Consider the following 18,981-nt stretch of genomic DNA (forward strand, 5'->3'; position numbering starts at 1 on the left):
CCTGATCTCTCCAAGACCTTTATCATGAAGGGGTGATGGATTTTGTCAAAGGCTTTTTCAGCATCTAATGAGATAATCTTGTGTTTTTTTTTCTTTCAGTTTGTTTATATGGTGAACTACATTGACAGATTTTCATATGTTGAACCATCCCTGCATCTCTGGCATGAAGCCTACTTGATCATAGTGGATGATTTTTTTTGATGTGTTCTTGGATTCTGTTTGCCAGCATTTTATTGAGTATTTTTACATCAATGTTCATAAGGGAGATTGGTCTGTAATTCTCTTTCTTTGTTGCAAATTTGTATGATTTGGGTATCAGGGTAACTGTAGCCTCATAGAAAGTTTGGCAGTGTTCTTTCTGTTTCTATTGTGTGGAACAATTTGCTGAGTATTGGTATTAGCTCTTCTGTCAAATTCTGGTAGAATTCTGCACTGCACCATCTGGCCCTTGGCTTTTTTTTTTTTTTGGTTGGGAGACTTTTAATGACTGCTTCTATTTCCATAGGGGTTGTAGGTCTATTTAAATTTAAAATCTGGTCTTGATTTAATTTTGGTAGGTGGTACCTACCCGGAAAACTGTCCGTTTCTTTTATATTTTCGAATTTTGTGGAATACAGGCTTTTGAAGTATGACCAGATGATTCTCTGGATTTCTTCATTGTCTGTTGTTATAACCCCCTTATCATTTCTGATTTTGTTGATTTAGTTGCTCTCTCTACCTTTTGGTTAGTTTGGATGAGTTTGGCTATCTTGTTGATTTTCTCAAAGAACCAACTCTTGGTTTCATTGAGTCTTTCTACTCTTCTCTTTGTTTCTGTTTTATTGATTTCAGCCCTCAATTTGATTATTTCCTGGTGTCTACTCCTCCTGGGTGAGTTTGCTTCTTTTTGTTCTAGAGCTTTCAGGTGTGCTGTTTAGTTGCTAGTGTGAGATTTCTCCAACTTCTTTGTGTGGGCATTTAGAGCTATGAATTTTCCTCTTAGCACTGCTTTCACAGTGTCCCATAAGTTTGGGTATGTTGTACATTTATTTTCATTGAATTTTAGGAAGTCTTTAATTTCTTTCTTTATTTCTTCCTTGACTCAGTGGTGATTCAGTTGAGCATTATTCAGTTTCTATGAGTTTGTAGGCTTTCTGTAATTGTTGTTATTGTTGAATTCTTTAAGGAATGATGGTACAATAAAGTACAAGAGGTTATTCCAATTTTTTTATATCTTGTTGAGATTTACCTTGTGACTAAGTGTGTGGTCAATTTTAGAGAAGGTTCCATGGGGTGCTGAGAAGAAGGTATATTCTTTTGTGTTTGGGTGGAATGTTCTATAGATGTCTATTAAGTCCATTTGAGTCATAACATCTGTTAGTTCCCTTATTTCTCTGCTAAGTTTCTGTTTAGCAGGCCTGTCCAGTGGTGAGAGTGGGGTGTTGAAGTCTCCCATTATTAATGTGTGGGTTTTGATGTGTGATTTAAGCTTTAGTAATATTTTTTTGACATTTGTGGGTGCCCTTGTATTGGGGGCATAAATGTTCAAAATTGAGACTTCATCTTGATGGACTTTTTCCTGTGATGAATATGTAATGTCCTTCTTGATCTCTTTTGATTAATTCTAATTTGAAGTCTATTTTGTTAGATATTAGGATAGCTACACCAGCTTGCTTCTTAAGTCCATTTAACTGGAAAGACTTTCCCCAGCCCTTTACACTCAGATAGTGTCTGTCTTTGAAGCTGAAGTGTGTTTCTTGTAGGCAGCAGAAGGATGGATCCTATTTTCATATTCATTCTCTTAGCTTGTGTCTTTTTATAGGTGAATTGAGCCATTGATATTAAGAGATATTACTGACCAGTGACTGTTAATTCCTGTTATCTTTTGGTGGTAGTGTGTGCATGTTTCCCTTATTTAGGATTTGTTGGTGTGGCATTATCTATTGCCTGTGTTTTAGTGAGCACATCTAACTTCCTTAGGTTGGATTTTTTCTTCTAGTGCTTTCTGTAGGGCTGGATTTGTGGATAAGTATTGTTTAAAATCTGGTTTTGTCATGGAATATCTTTTTTACTCCGTCTATGGTGATTGAGAGTTTTGCTGGGTATGATAGTCTGGACTGGCATCTGTGGTCTCTTAGTGTCTGCATAACCTTCTGGCTTTCAGAGTCTCCATTGAGAAGTCGGGTATTATTTTTTAGGTCTGCCTTTATATGTTACTTGGCCTTTTTCCTTCGCAGCTCTTAATATTCTTTCTTTATTCTGTATGTTTAGTTATTTGATTATTATGTGGCAAGGGGACTTTTTTGGGGGTCCAATCTATTTGCTGTTCTGTAAGCTTCTTGTATTTTCATAAGCATTTCCTTTTTTAGGTTGGGGAAGTTTTCTTCTATTATTTTGTTGAATATATTTTCTGTGCCTTTCAGCTGGTATTCTCCTTCTTCTATTCCTATTTTTCTTAAGATTTCCTGGATGTTTTTTGTTATGACTTTGTTGGCTTTAATGTTTTCTTTGATCGACAAATCTATTTCCTCTATTGTATCTTCAATGCCAGAGATTTTTTTCTTCCATCTCTTGCATTCTGTTGGTTATGCTTGCATCTATAGTTCCTCTTCATTTACTCAGATTTTTCATTTCCAGCCTTCCCTCAGTTTGTGTCTTCTTTATTACTCTATTTCAGTTTTCAAGTCTTGAACTGTTTCCTTCACCTGTGTAATTGCTTTTTCTTGGTTTTCTTAACTTTCTTTAAGGGATTTATTGATTTCTTCCAATTTTTTGTTTGTCTTTTCCTCAATTTCTTTAAGGGAATATTTCATTTTCTCTTTAAATGCCTATATCATCTTCATAAAGTCATTTTTAAGGTCATTTTCTTCTGCTTCTTCTACGTTGTGATGTTCAGGTCTTGGTGTAGTAGAATTGCTAGGTTCTGGTGGTGCCATATTGCTCTTTATGTTGTTGAATAAATTTTTTCACTAGCGTCTACCCATCTCTTCCTCCAATCGATGCAAACAGTGTCTGTGTCTCAGGGAGCCACTCTTGGTCCAGTTGGAGCTGGCAGAGTCTGCGTCTGAAGGAGCAGCTGCGGTCTTGGGGGATAGGTGGGTTGGGGGGGACAGAATGGGGTTTGTAGATTATAGGATCCAATGGGTGGTGGTAGTCAGGACTACCTGCAGGAGTCTTACCTACTGGCCTGCAACTGGGGCTGCAATGGTTGGGGTATGGGGGCATGGTTGTGCTCCTGGGCCTAAGGCCTAGAGGCTAGAGTGACCAGCTAGAACAGTCACTCACCTCCTGATCCAACCAGAGCTGGTGGAGTCTGTATCAAAATGTATCTGTTTTTATGTCAGTACCATGATGTCCAGGGCCACCATCTGCTTTACTGTTAGCATCCTTATCTTTCAAACTCCTGGAGAAAAGCCCACTGAGCTCTGAGAACTCAATGGCTTTTCTAACCCAAAGATCAAATGTCAACACAGTCCTTCTAACAACACATAGGCAGGTCCATCACAGCAATACTCTACAGCCTGGTACCAATCTCTGTCTTACGGTTTCTGTTAAAGCACCATGACCAAACACAACTTGGGGAAGAAAGGGTTTATTTCAAAACCTTATGACTCTCAGGTCATAGTCCATCACTAAGGGAAGTCAAAGCAGGAACCTGGAAGCATGGGGAAGTGCTGCTTCTTGGCTTGCTAAACCTGCTTTCCTATAGCATCTGAGACTGCCAACCCAGGGATGGCACTCCCACACCATTGCATCATTCATTAATCAAGAAAATGCCCTCATGGAATGCCCATGGGACAGTCTGGTGGAGGCATTCTCTCAGTTGTGGTTACTGCTTCAAAAATGACTCTAACTTGTGTCAAGTTGTCATAAAACTAGTCAGCACAATGTGGTTTCTGCCCCTGAATCTGTTTATGTGATGGATTACATTTGTTGGTTTACATTGCTTCATCCTGGGATGAATGAAGCCAACTTGATTATGGGGGTTAATCTTTTTATGTGCTCTTGAATTTGATTTGTAAGTATTTAATTGACAATATTTGTGTCTATGTTCTTCAGATAGATTGCCCTATAATTTTGTTTTTTGTTGTATCATTGTGTGGTTTTAGTATCTGAGTAACACTAGCTCTATAAAAAGAATTTAGACGTGTTTTTTTTTTCTTATAAACAACTTGAAGCACATTGGTTAATTAGTTCTTCTTTGAAGGTCTGGTATAAATATGCATTGTATTCATCTAGTACTAGGCTTCTTTTTAGTTGGGAGAGTTTTAATTACTGTTTCTTTCTCATTGGTTTTTATGAGTCTATTTGTATTAATTACTTTTTCTTTATTTATGTAGATCATGTAAATCTAAAGATGTACTAATTTCCTTTACATTTTCTAGTTCAGTGGAATATAGATTTTAAAGTAATATCCTTATGACTCTCAGAATTTCCTCAGAATCTGTTGTAAAGTTTCCTTTTTCATCTCTGATTTGATTAATTTGGGTCTTCTCCTCTTTTGGTTAACTTGGCTAAGGGTTTGTCAATTGTTAATATTTTCAAAGGACCAATTTTTCATTTCATTCATTCTTTTACCTCCTTTTTTTCGTTTCTATTTCAATGATTTCAGGCCTGATTTTCATTCTCTTTTTGTCCATTCTTTTTTTGGATGATTTTTGTTCTTCTTTTTCCCAAGCCTTAAGATGCATCATTAAGTTATTAATATGAGATCTCTCCAGTTTTTTGTTGTAGTCACTTAGAGCTCTAAACATTACTCTTAAGATGCCTTCACTTTGTCTCTTAGATTTTGGTGTGTTGTTTTTTATTTTCATTCAATTTTAGAAATCTGAAAATTGCTTTCTAGATTTCTCCTTTTTAGATCTCTCCTTTTACCCAGTTTGCATTCAGCAATGTGTTGTTCAGTCTCCCTGAGTTTACGGGCTTTCTGTTGATTCTTTGCTGTGACCATCCAGCTTTATTCCATAGTGGTCACACAGAATGCAGACTGCTTGAATTCACAGAAGTTTGATTTCTCTTCCTCCTCCTATACTGCTGAGTCACAGGTTTGGTCTCTTATTATGTTACAGAGTTCCTTCATGTTCCATTACCGGCTTTTTTAGATTTAACATTTCTCTTGAGTGATCCAGTTCTACCTTGTCTTGGAGACCTAGTGTTCTCTATTCCACTTGATGCAATCTATTGGTATGACTTTCCTCTGAGTTTTCATCTGTCTTTCTGACTTTTTCTACTTTTATTCCAGTTTGGCTTAGAAGATTCTCACTGCCAAGCTTCAGAAGTCTACAGAGAACTCAGCAAACTCTACAGGTGGTTCTGGGGTACCCAGAGCTGGGGTCAGAGCAGAAGTGGGTGGTGATCCATGGAGGGCAGGACATAGGATGCTATAACATACCCAGGTGGAGGGAGGTGGGGTGGAGGCTAGGGAGAAGCACACCAGGGGATCCTGGGACATATTGGTAGATAGGGTGGTGGACTAGCTTTGGAAGGTCCCTATCTGGGGTGGTCACAAGACTTCATGTGGTCCTGGAGAGGCGCAGTGAGTGTGCCTACTAGAGGGATTGGCTCTCCCTAGTTTTCTTAATTGATTTTTTTGCATGGAGTGATTCTGCTAGAAATTTTTAATGATAAATGATAACAAAATTCATGCCAACTTGCAACAGTTTGTAGCCTTTTAAGAGAAAAATGTGTCAAAGCTGTTGACTTTTTTTTCAATTAAAGACAGAAATCTGGATTCCCATGGAAATCATTTTATATTAGTTTTAATGACTCATTCACACTAGGCATATAACTCTGTTGGTAGACTGTTTGCCTATCATGTACACTGACAAGGGTTCAATCCCCAGTAGTTCATAAATGAGGATTCTTGGGGATGTCCATAATCCCAACACCGGGGAAGTGGAGCATGAGTTCAAGGTCATCATTTGCTATAAATATAAAACATAAGAATTGTTTAATACATGAGAACCATTCTCAAAATAAAAACAAACCTAACCAATAAACAACTACACAGCCGCCGGCCGGGCCCCCCCCCCCCCCCCCCCCCCCCCCCCCCCCCCCCCCCGCAAACAACTCATTCAAATTGAAACCCACAAAGCAAGACAAAAGCCCAACAAAAAACCCAAAATGATAAATCTGGACTATTTCTACCCCTTAATGGGTCAGTATTCTTTATATCCTCTAAACCTGGTTACTCAAGATCTTCATGCCTACATATGACCATTTCCTAGTCACCATTTGACAACAGTGGTATTACATCTTCATTGGCTGTCACCTGCAGGCCAAGTGAAGTTCAAACCCTTTCAGATGGCAACCAAGATCTTCCAAGGTCCAGGACTGCTCCTGCTTTTCCAAGTTCATCCCACTTTTTAAGATGAAAATTTTGCTTTGCAAGTTTTTCTCTAACAGTAATATAGAATGTCCCTTTTTTAAACCTATTTTGCCATTCAAGATTTACCCATCTTTTGATACCCAGCTAAAGCATCATCTTCTTGGAACTTTCCTCTGAACTCCTGTGGCACTTAGTTCTGTTTATACTAATTCTTCCAAGGCCTAATGATAAACTCCCATGTGCTATTATTAAAATTTTAGGTCTTGGGGCTGGAGAGATGGCTCAGTGGTTAAGGGAACTTGTTCTCCCAGATGACTCTGGTTCAATTCCCAGCACCCACATGGTGCTAGGGGATATAACGTACACATGTAGTGTATATACATGCTTTAAGGCAAAACATCCATATAAATAAATTAAATAAAACATATAAAAATTTAAAAAAATAATTTTAGATCTAGAGGCTATTAATGGCTCACTTGGCAAAATGCATACCACACAAGAATGAGGCCCTGAATTTGATTGTCACATCTTTGTGTTCTTATAAAGGAAGCAGAGATGGGCAAACCTGAGATGTGCTGGTCAGCCAGTATAGGTGAACTGGTGAACTCCAGATTCAGTGGAGGACTTATCTCAAAAAAATAATCTGCAGAATAACAGAGGAAGACATTTGATGTCAACCTTCAGACACAGGCCTTCACATGTATATGTGTGTGTGTGTTTACTGCACACACACACACACACACACACACACACACACACACACACACACAGAATAAATAAAACTTATATAAATCTTTTATGTGTTTGTTAATGTACATATACACACTATATATAGTTTTCATTGTTTCTGTCTTCTTCAGACCCTAAGGCATACAGTGATAAGTATGTCAAGCATCCTTAATTGGTTAAAGTAGTTCTGATAGTTGCATTCTCTAATATTGTAGTTTTTCATTAGAAAGTTAGCTTTAATTTACTCCCCAAAACTAGGGCACAGACCCTTTTACTGTAAGTGCATTTTTTTCCCTGCAAAACAAAACTCTCAGATTGGAAAAACTCTTGACTAAACTGTCTAAACAAGTATTTGGGAAAGGAACCATATTTAGTCATTATAAATTGTTTTCATGGAATTAGCAGTTATTGAAAGCCCTCATTTTACATGCTCATATTCAAAATATTATGTCAGCCTATCATGTTAAAAGAAAAGCCAACCAGTCTGAGGCAGAGGAGATAGTGATCACCATATCTCTTCATGCTGGATTGTAAGACAGCTCACTTCTCCATCCCCATCCCTCAGTCATCAATATAGCTCAGGGATAGCTGATGAAGAGCGAACCTGGAATAAGTTTGGTAGCAAGAGCATAACAAGAAGTAAGTGGTTAATCTTACAGGTAGATGTTCTGAGCTAACTAGTCAGAAACGTTTTAGGAGAAAGCCGTGGCATGAGAGGGAAATGGGAGTGGTGTGAAGGGCATTGGAAGGGACAACAGGAGTGAAAGGCAATGCGGGAAGGAAGCAGTGGTGTGTGTAGATTGAATGAACCCCAGGCCAGCACAGGGGTGTGAAGACTTCTCTTGAAGATGAGAAGAGACTGGGTGAGTGGAGGTGGTGATGAGGGAGAGGTGAGACTTCTGAAGACAGCTGATGTTTACAGAAGAACTGTCAGATGTTATAAGGTCTGGTGAGGTTAAATCAGTTTAGAGGGAAACTAAAAGAACTGTGTACTTGCATTAGCTAAATGTTTTTTACATACTTTTTTAAGATACCAGCTTTCATCCATTGGCTATCTGAGTGATGTAAATGCAGCTATAGACTGGTTTTATTCAAATTCTGAGAAAGTTTTTTTGAAAGATTGTTTATTCTAATATTCATTTTTAAAAATGTATTTTCTTACCACCATATCATGAATAGGAGTGTAGTTCGTGGGTGTATGTGGTGCTGGGTATTGAACCCAGAGCCTTGTACATGCAAGGTAAGATCTCTTCCCGAAGCTCCAGCTGCAGCCCTAAGCTGCATCTCAGTGGAGGTGTCTGTGTTTGATTGACACCTTTGTTGATATTATCGGATTTTATTGAGAAAGTTACACAATCTTTTAATGGCAGAAGTATAACAATATAATAGTTTATTTCTGCTAATGCCAGCTCAGTTTTTAACTTGATAATTTTACACAAAGATCTGCTGAGTTCATATTTTCTATAAATAGATACATTAATAATTTCTATTTGGATATTATTAAATTGTATTTGTGAAACATTGTCTGGAAAAACATACCTGATCCCAGGGTTGGCTTTTATTTAGAGAACAGAATGTCTATAAGAATATTACTATAAATAGAAAAAGGTTTTATTCAACCACAAAAGTAACGATTGATTAGAAACAGAACTCTGAACAGGGTCGGCAGGGTGCTAACCAGTAAAGATGCTGCCAAGCCTAGAGACCTGAGTTCAGCCCCAGGCTCCACATGGTGGGCGGAGAGGTTGAAGGAGTACACACCCATTCACACCACATAAATGGATCAATCAATCAATCGATCAATCAGCAATGAAACTGAGACATTTTTAAAGGGGAGAACACTCGGTGGACAGGGCTTCTGTTTTCCTTTCAGCACTTTAGGGATGTTGCTCTGTTGGCTTCTGTCCTGTGTGCTCCATGACATGAAGCTGGCTGTGCTGCTCCGTTACGAAATGTCTGTAGCTGTTTTCAAGGAGCTGTGTGTGTGTGTGTGTGTGTGTGTGTGTGTGTGATATGTGTAAGTGGGTATGTGTATGAGTGTTTGTATGTGTGTGCACATGTGTGTATGTGTGCATATGTGTATATGTATATCTATATGTGTGTAAGTGTGTATATGAGTGAGTGTGTGTTTGTGTATGTGTGTACTGTTATTTGATTAGTGTTTTCTAAGACACCTGGATCTGTGGTTTCATACCATTAGTTATAAACCATATGCTTTTATATCCTCAGATATTTCTTCAAACTGCTCTCTTTTTGGGATTCCAATGATATGTACATATATCATTTGCTACAATTTCACAGTTTCTGGATTCACTGTATTGTTTTATTCATTCTTTTCCCATTTACTTTTTTCTTTTGTTCATGTCCTACCTTGCCCTCAAGTTCACTGGTTCTATAGAGTAGACAGTGGTGTTTACATCTCTGAAACGAGTGAGGGCATTGTGCAGCTCTTGATACTCTTACCATTTAGTATACATCTTTTTTTTTTAAAGATTTATTTCTTTATTATGTATACAATGTTCTGCCTGCATGTATTCCTGCACACCAGAAGAGGGCACCAGATCTCATTATAGATGGTTGTGAGCCACCATGTGGTTGCTGGGAATTGAACTCAGGACCTCTGGAAGAGCAGTCAGTGCTCTTAACCTCTGTGCCATCTCGCCAGCCCTAGTATCCACCTTAATAAGTGTTAAAATAAGTGTGGGCTTGAGAATTTAACTTTAAATCAATTTGAATTTTTAAAAATTTTTACGTGTGTGTGTGTGTGTGTGTGTGTGTGTGTGTGTGTGTGTGTGTACATAACCATGCACAGGTGTGCAGATGCCAGAGGCCAGCCTTGGGTTTTGTCACCATGCCCAACTTTTTATATGAGTTCAAGGGATCAAATTAAACATTTCACTTACTTCACTGGCTGACCCATCTTCCATGCCCTTATCTTAACATTTTTTAAAAATTAGCATACAAGTTAACTGGTTTTGTTGTGGCCTCTTTATACATACGTTCTCGTCGATCTTCCTTGCCCACTCTTCTCCCTTACCCAGCACTGGGTTGCTCTCCTTCCCTCAAGAGTGCCTCTTCTGATGTCACGTCTCATATGCTCTATATCCACTTCCCCCATCATAGATCTCTCCTGCCCCTCTCGTGGTCCCCTTCCTTATTCCCTGACCCCCATATTTACATATGTATGTACCTATACGTATATAAAAATTAAAATATAACATCCATATGTAGGAGGTATCTTTTTGTGTGTCTAGATTATTTTGCCTAACAAAATAACTTTTGGTTCTAATAGCTGCTATTTACATATTATGATTTTATTTTTCTTTAATGGCTGGATAAAATTAAAAGTCCATACACACAACATTCTCCTTATCTGTTGATAAGCATCTACACTTAGCATGGTAGTTCTTTGTGTAGTCTGTGTGCACATGTGTGTATACCTGTGTACACACATGTTGTGTACACACGTGGAGGCTAGGGTGATATCAGGCATCTTAATTGCACTCCGCTGTCACACGAATTGCTAAAAGATCTTATTAATTAAAAAAACAAAACAAAACCCAGAGCCAGATATTGGGATGAAAGCTGAAATAACAGAGAAACAGAACAAGCCAGCTGCATTCTTACCTCTACGAAATCCTCAGCCTCAAGAGAGCGACTTCCTGTTTCTTCAGACGGAAAGCTTCCAAGTCCTCACCAGATAGGGTCTCAGTTAAACTGCTGCTTAGTTCCTGTCTCCTCATGCCTTATATACCATTTTCCACCCAGCCATATCACTTAAAGGTGTGTGTGCTTTCCAAGTAAAGGCATGAGATTTCAAGTGCTGGGATTAAAAGTGTGTGCCACCACTGCCTGACTCTGTTTCCAGTGTGGCCTTGAACTCACAGAGATCCAGACAGATAGGATTAAGGGTGTGTGCCACCACTCTCTGTCCTCTGATCCCCAGGTAAATTTATTAGGGTGCACAAGATATTACCACACTCCACCTTATTTGCTGTGGACCTGAGTTCAGATCCTCATGTTTGTGAGCAAACACTTTATTCACTGAGCCAGCTCCCAGGCCCTTATTCTTGCTTGTTTTGAGAAACCTAGATACTGATTTATATAGTAGCTACACCGGTTTATACTCCCACCAGCAGTGAATGAACATTGCTCTTTTCCTACATCTCACCAGAATTTGTTATTTTTTTCTGGATGTTAGCCATTCTGACTTGGGTGATGTGGAATCTCAACATAGTTTAGATTTCATTTCCCTGATAGCCAGGTGTTTATTGACTATTTGTTTTTTGTTTGTTTTCTGTTGTGAGAACTCTCTACTCAGTTCATCAGCCTATTTATTGATTGAGTGTGTGTGTATAAGCTTTATAGATTTTTGTTACTGTTTTCTTTTGTAGATCTTTGAGAACTATCAGTTGAGCTGTTCTGCCCATGTTTAAATTGTGTAATCTCTAAATGTGCTTGGTGCAGTGTTCTGAAGCAAGCGGTAGTCTGGGTTCTGAGACCAGAAGATTACTTGGATTTAAGGACTTGGGGTTAGCCTCGGCAATACAGCAAGACACTAGTTCTGAAAAGATGGCAAGGAATGGACAGAAATCCAGGTTTTTAGTTAGACCTGCATAGACACTATTGCTTTTTATTTACATATGAAAGTCTCAGGGAGAAGTAAGATAAGGAGAAGTGCTGAATTGTGCTTTTATTGTATTACATTTGGGATGCTGACTAAGAGCTACACATGGAAATAATAAATATCCAGCTGGACATGAATCTAGAATGCTCAGTGAAGTGTATACTGGGACTAGATATATACCCTATGAGTCATTGGAATATATATGAGTTTCGTGATAAAACTTTTCTTGGGGAGATGCAACACACATATCTATTCACCCCAGATGGGGAACCCATGATAAACCAAGGTACAGATATCACCAAACTCCAGCATGTTGAACCAATTAGGTTTTGTGGGTTACTTACATGAGTATGGGTGAGGGGTTACTAGCAGGAGCAGAAATGACTCACAGATAGCTGTGTTACCCAAGCCCACCCCAGCACTGGTGACAGCTCCTACAATCTGGGAACCTGTAGCACATTCCAAAGTCTGTAGGCAGCTCATCAGGTTGGAGAGTGTCCTTTCCAAATCACTCTGTTCCAAGCTTCTTCCAGGCAACTCAGCTGGTTTCTGCTTCTTCCAAGCAAGCTGACCTGGTTTAAGAGTCTTCTTTGCAGCTCAGCTTTGCCTAGTCTGAGAGGGTCTCTCAGGTTTTATTGCTTACCACGGCAGCGAGGGGACTTAGGAAATCTGGTCAGTTTCAGGGAATTTCTGAAGCTATTTTGAGTTGTTTACCTTTTTTGCTCAAGAGCTTCCCTACGGGATGGAATGTTTCAATCTTGGAGGAAACTGGTACACAAATGATATGTATATAAAGTTACAGGAGATTGGGTGGACTTGCATAATTACATGAGGATGTTCCTGTTGTCTAACAACTTAAAAAGAGGGAGATTTTAGCCTGAGGCATGCCAATGCTTACATACAAAAGATGAGAAGAAAAGTGGAGTCTGAAGAAATAGCAGATGTTGAGGTAACTCAGTAACTTTTAGAAGCTAAGACAGTTGTTCTTGTGAGGTCCCAGATACTTCCCATCATGTTCCCTAGCAGTGAGGTAAGCCAAACATGACAAGAAAAGACACAGAATGAGCCTCTATATAAGTCTTGTCGTATAAATATGACTGACCAATTTATCTGCCATCCTTTACTGCTCTGCATTCCCATCCAGCTTTGTTTGTTGATATATACTAAATTTTTCATGTATTACTACTTTCTGTCTAGCATCACATGTCCTATGAAGTCAAGAATGTATTCCTGCCACTTACAATGTATCCTGACCTCCTGGAACTAGTAGTTGATTGTAGTTCATTGAGTGCTTGAAGGAAGTAGTTGTTGCTGACGGACTAGTGGAGCAGAGGTAAAGAAGAGTCTTGGGATGGTCATGATGCAAGTCCAGCATCGACAGGTTAAGCAGAGATTGAAGGAAAAGAATGGATTTTTTGATTATAGATACCTCTTCTAAGAAGTTGCTTCCTATTACTGCTGTGGGGAACTGAAGTAGGCAGCATGCTCTCTTGCTGAAGCTACATCCTCAGCCTCTTCTGGGAAGGTTCTCCATCACAGGAAATGGTTACAGTGAGAGAAAAGAAGTCTTGTCATACAGAGCAAGTTTGTATGTTAGTGTAGTAAAATTGGTGACTTGTCAAAGAAACAACTGCCCCATTCAAGTGAAGGGAGGGGAGCTGCACTCATTAGGTTCATGAGAGGACGTGAGGGCATGGGTGGGCTACTGCTGAGTGGTGAAAGATGTTGGAAAAGCTGGCCTTCCATGGCCACAAGGATACTTCTTCCATTGTGATAAGTAGAAGGCACATACTGTGGATCCAGGGAAGCTGATACATTTACTTGTCTTTTGCCTAAGTTATTTAGCTGAGTAATGCCTGAAGATATCTTATTCAAATATTGTTATGTAAATATGCTAGCAGTTGGCAGTGGAAGTGTCATGGTATGGCATAAAGTTATGATGACTTTCCTTATTTTTCTTTGGAGTGTTTTTGCAGTGTCTGATATCAAGCTTCCAGTTTGAGTTTATGCTTTATAAACTGCATGAGAAGATGATAGCAGTATATAACTGCTCTGGGTAATGCCTCTACAGACATGGCTACTGGTGAGTGAAGCCAAGAATATTTTCAGATGAGGGGGAGAAGAGAGAGCTCTTGAGAGGGACAAGGTGAGGCCAGCTGCTTTTCCTCGGTGCTCACAGCAGGGAGGGGATATTGAGCACTTGTTTTTAAAATACTTAGCAAGTCCTTTGTAGTATTTGAAAAAAAAGTCCAGAGTAAAATTGAAAAGACTTGGAATAGTTTGTAAGTACATGGACAGCTTACACACATGTACTCACATAAGACACTTAAGAACAAGTGTCCTTGTAGTATGATTGAGCTTTCCTTGGGTGTATGCCTGGGTATACTGGGTCTTGAGGTAGATTGATTCCCAATTTTCTGAGAAACCACCATACTGATTTCCAAAGTGGCTATACAAGTTTGCACTCTCACCAACAGTGGAGGAGTGTTCTCCTTGTGCCATATCCTCTCCAACACAGCTGTCATCAATGTTTTTGATCTTAGCCATTCTGACAGGTGTAAGATGGTATCTCAGAGTTATTTTGATTTGTATTTCCCTGATGACTAAGCAGCATTATTCATAGTAGACAGAAACTGGAAACAACCTAGATGCCCCTCAACCAAAAAATGGATAAAGAAAATGTGGTACATATACACAATGGAATACTACTCAGCAGTAAAAAACAATGACATCATATAATTTGCAGGCAAATGGATGGAACTAGAAAATATCATCCTGAGTGAGGTAACCCAGACTCAGAAAGACAAACATGGTGTGTACTCACTTATAAGTGGATACTAGATGTAAAGCAAAGGATAACCAGACTACAAACCACAGCTCCAGAGAAGCTAGCTAACTAGGAGGACCCTAAGAGGGATGCATAGATTGCCCTGGGAAGGGGAAATAGATGAGATCTCCATGAGCAAACTGGGGGTGAGGAGGATGAGAACATAAGGGAATGGGATGATCAAGCTGGAACAGGGATGGAGTGGGAGAGCAATGAAAGAGATACCATGATAGAAGGAGACATCATGGGGATAGGGAGAAACCTGGTGCTAGGGAAGTTCCTAGGAATCCACAAGGATGACCCCAGCTTAGACTACTAGCAATAGTGGAGAGGGTGCCTGAGCAGGCTTACCCCAGTAATCAGATTGATGAATACCCTGTCATCATAGAGCCTTCATCCAGTAACTGATAGAAGCAGATGCAGAGATCCACAGCCAAGCACTGTGGTGATATTTTATTTGTGCTGAAATGTGGTGATACTTTATTTGTGCTTTGATAAATAAAGCTTGCCTGCAGATCAGGGGGAAAAGGCCAGCCATTTTAAGTAAACAAAGTCAGGCAGCACACGCCCTTAATCTGATCACTTAGCAGGCAGGGTCCCTGTGTGTTCAAGGACACACTAGGGAACAACCAAGCAAGGTGACACACCCCTTTAATCCCAGTACCAACCATAGAGACCTGGAGGTCTGTACAGACAGACAGTGACAAGAAAGTGAGGTAGCTGGGCTAAGAGTTAATGAGAGGGCAGAAAAGCAAGGCATATAAAGGCATGGGTAGACAGGAAGTAGCTCACATTTAGAAGCTGCAGAGTTGATGAGGTAAGGTTGACTGATGGCTTTTCCTATTTCTCTGATCTCTAAGGTTATATTTGGCTCCATGTTTTTTATTTAATAAGACCATTTAGAAATTCGTCTACAAAGTGCCAGGCCAAGCTCCAGGAGTTCAGTCAAAGAGAGAGAAGAGGGAGTCTATGAGTAAGGGGCATCAACATCATGATGGGGAAGCTTACAGACACAACTGATCCAAGCTTGTGGAAACTCATGAACTTTAGACCAACAGCTGTGGAGCCTCCACAGGACTGGACTAGGTCCTCTGCATAAGTGAGACAGTTGTGTAGCTTGGTCTGCTTAAAGGATCCCCTGGCAGTGGGATCAAGATCCATCCCTAGTGCATGAGCCGGCTTTTTGGAGCCCATTACCTATGGTGGGACAGCTTTCACAGTGTGGATGCAGGCTTAGATCTGCCTCAGCTGAATGTACCAGGCTTTGCTGACTCCCCATGGGAGGCCTTACCTTTTCGGAGGAGGGAGGCTGGGGGGCAGGCAGGAGGTGGGAAGAGAGGAGGATCTGTGGTTGGTATGTAAAATGAATAAAAAAATTCTTAATAAGGAAAAAAGATACTTAAGAAATGAGAAAGACAAAGGGGGTAGAGTGTGAAGTTCTTTATCTGCTTGAGCTATTTGCTTAGTAGCATTGAAGAAACTTTAAGAAGTTGATTAGTTACTTAGGATGACTACAAAATCTAGTTCATATACTTGCAACCAATGCGAACATTTGGTTATATGAATACTAGTGATTAATTCTACTTAGATTCAAATGATTGTAATTCATTTTTTCCATGAAAAAAATGGCTCAGATCTATTCTCTTGTTATAAAACCTCATTCCACAGGAGCTTTCACATCGTCATTTTTGAAACATTGTAATAATTCATGGAAGTGTGATGTATTGGAATGCATTATAAAATGTGTTGTTAAAATACAACAGTTATAAGAGAAATGACCATAACTCACATAACAGTCCTTCAGTCACTAAATCTTTGTGTAAGAAACAAGGGGTCTTACTTGTGTGGAAATATGCTCTACACTAAAGGTAGACACTTCATAGGATTAAGGAATGTCACAAAAAGAGGAAATGGCTCTAACTTAGGTCCACAAAAAGAGGAAATCCTCTTCAAAAGATAACAGTGAGTGGCCAAAGAGGCCTAGTGTGTCTACAGTGGCCAATAAACGAGGCTTACGGTCATGAATGTGATGTGTAGAAATTAGCGGCAATTCTAGTGGTTATAAGTTGGTTAAGGGAGTGGCAATATGGGTCAGCAGGTACAGTTTTGGCCAAGCCTGATGACAGGAGTTTATTTCCCAGATCCTGTGAGGAAGAGAACGTACTCTTGAAGATCCTCTGACCTCCACATGTGTGCAGTGTCATGCCCACGCTGCACAGCATGGAGACTGTAGCCAGGGATAGCACCCCACCCATCTCCTCACAGTGCTGCACTGCAGCCAGGGATAGAACCCCACCCATCTCCTCACAGTGCTGCACTCCAGCCAGGGATAGAACCTCACCCATCTCCTCACAGTGCTGCACTGCAGCCAGGGATAGAACCCCACCCATCTCCTCACAGTGCTGCACTGCAGCCAGGGATAGAACCCCACCCATCTCCTCACAGTGCTGCACTGCAGCCAGGGATAGCACCCCGCCCATCTCCTCACAGTGCTGCACTGCAGCCAGGGATAGAACCCCACCCATCTCCTCACAGTGCTGCACTCCAGCCAGGGATAGCACCCCGCCCATCTCCTCACAGTGCTGCACTCCAGCCAGGGATAGAACCCCGCCCATCTCCTCACAGTGCTGCACTGCATTCCACACTTGCATTCTGCACTTGGTGCTGAAGAATAAAACAGCGCGAAGCTTTCTGTTTCACTTCTCTGAAGTTGTGGGAGTGCTTGTTCTCTTAAAACCGCCCTCTCAGAATTCGGAGAGAGATTTCAACTCGTAGAGGCAGTCTAACTTCTTTACCGGCTGCTGCGGGAACACTGAACATTCAAGGCCTGCCTAGGCCACAGAGTGAGCTCCCGGCCAGCATGGGCAGCTTAGCTAGACCCTGTTTTTAAAGGGCTAAGGCTGTTTCAAGGAGATAGAGACTTGTGTAGCACACACAAGATCCTGGGTTCAAACTCCAGTATAGGAAGAAGGAACATGGCGGGGAGGAGACTCCTCAGTATTGAAATCTCTTGGCATTGTTATGAATATGAGAAAGCTAAAGTAATATTTTGTTTCATGATTGATCATAGATATACTAAGTAAATAAAACTATGAGATCTTTTAGTGGATGATACTGAGTACTCACTATGCACTGTATCAGAATTTTGCACAAATAACCTCATTTACTTCTCCCAGCTGCTTAACTAGGTAAACATTAGTTTTTGTGTTCTCTAGAAGAGGAACGTGGCACTTGGGGAGGGATGGTGTAACTTTCCCTGGATCACTGTCAGTAAGTGGCAGAACTGTCTAGACATTGGCTGTTTGACTCCATATTCCTCATCCATTTCTCTCCACCCACTGGTAAATGTTGTTCCAGTAACTAGTTTAATGTAGAATAAAAGGAATTTGTGAGCATTGTGCAGCCAGAAGGCGTATCTGTGGTGAATGGTTACTTACTTGCTCACAATGGTGCACAGCTGTCTTTTTATTCTTTGTCTAAAATCCATCTGTACTGAAATGTCAAAAGTGTGTTGTTTTTTTAATTTTGTGTGCGTGTTTGAGTAATGTTGGTGTTTCCCTCTGTTGTCTCCACCTAGTTCTGAGATGGCGGTATGTCTTACTCCATCTGGAGCATGCTGCTTTGGCAAGCCAGAGATTCCTCTCCACTCACTCCTCTAGCTCCCCTGCTCTAGAGTTACAGGTGCTGTGTGCTACAGGACCTAGCTTTTACATAGGAGAACCAAACTCAATGCACAGAACCACCTCCCCAGCCATGCCAAGAAATAACTTTGAAGGAATTGAACTTTTGTTTCGTTACTGGAGATTGAGCCCAGGCCCCACACAGTTTAGGCAAGTGGTCTACCTCAGCTTAAAGGACTCCCTTTGAAGACTAAACTGTACTCTCCACCTCATGTGACTGAAAGGCCTTTGTCAGTGACTTTACATTCTAAGAGTAAAGCTACTGTATAGTCTGTGGATTAACGTTAGGTTGCATTTCAGCAACTGCTTGTGAGACGGACTCTACATGATGCTAAAGGTATCTTTAGTTAAAACAAGAGACTGGATTGTAGCACAAAGTCTGACCTTACACCAAGGCCATATCAGCTAATATTAATTTCTTCTTTCTCAGTTTTTAAGCAGCATTTCTAGATAAAATGCAGCTTTTACTATTCTCCCTGCCAAATGAAATGTCATAACCAAAAAGCTATTTTTAACTTGTTAGTTTTCACCTTTAACATAGGATATATAAAGTAAAGCTAGAATTTCATTAGTCTTGGTGTCCGTGGTTTGGAGGAAAGGTGTTATGAAATGATGCTGGACTTGAATTCATTTGTGTAGCTAAGGATGACCTTAATTCTGGATTCTCCTATCTCATCCTTCCAAGAGCTAGGATTATCACCCATGACACCCAACTTGAACCTGTGTCATCTGTGACTTGTTCCTAGGTCATTGAAATTTTACATTTAGTGTGTAAGAAGGTGGAGTTTTACTTCAGCGTCTCCTTCCCAAT

Source organism: Peromyscus californicus, unplaced genomic scaffold (assembly GCF_007827085.1).
Source record: "Peromyscus californicus insignis strain IS unplaced genomic scaffold, ASM782708v3 Scaffold_12__1_contigs__length_115047231, whole genome shotgun sequence".
In the NCBI taxonomy this organism is placed as follows: domain Eukaryota; kingdom Metazoa; phylum Chordata; class Mammalia; order Rodentia; family Cricetidae; genus Peromyscus; species Peromyscus californicus.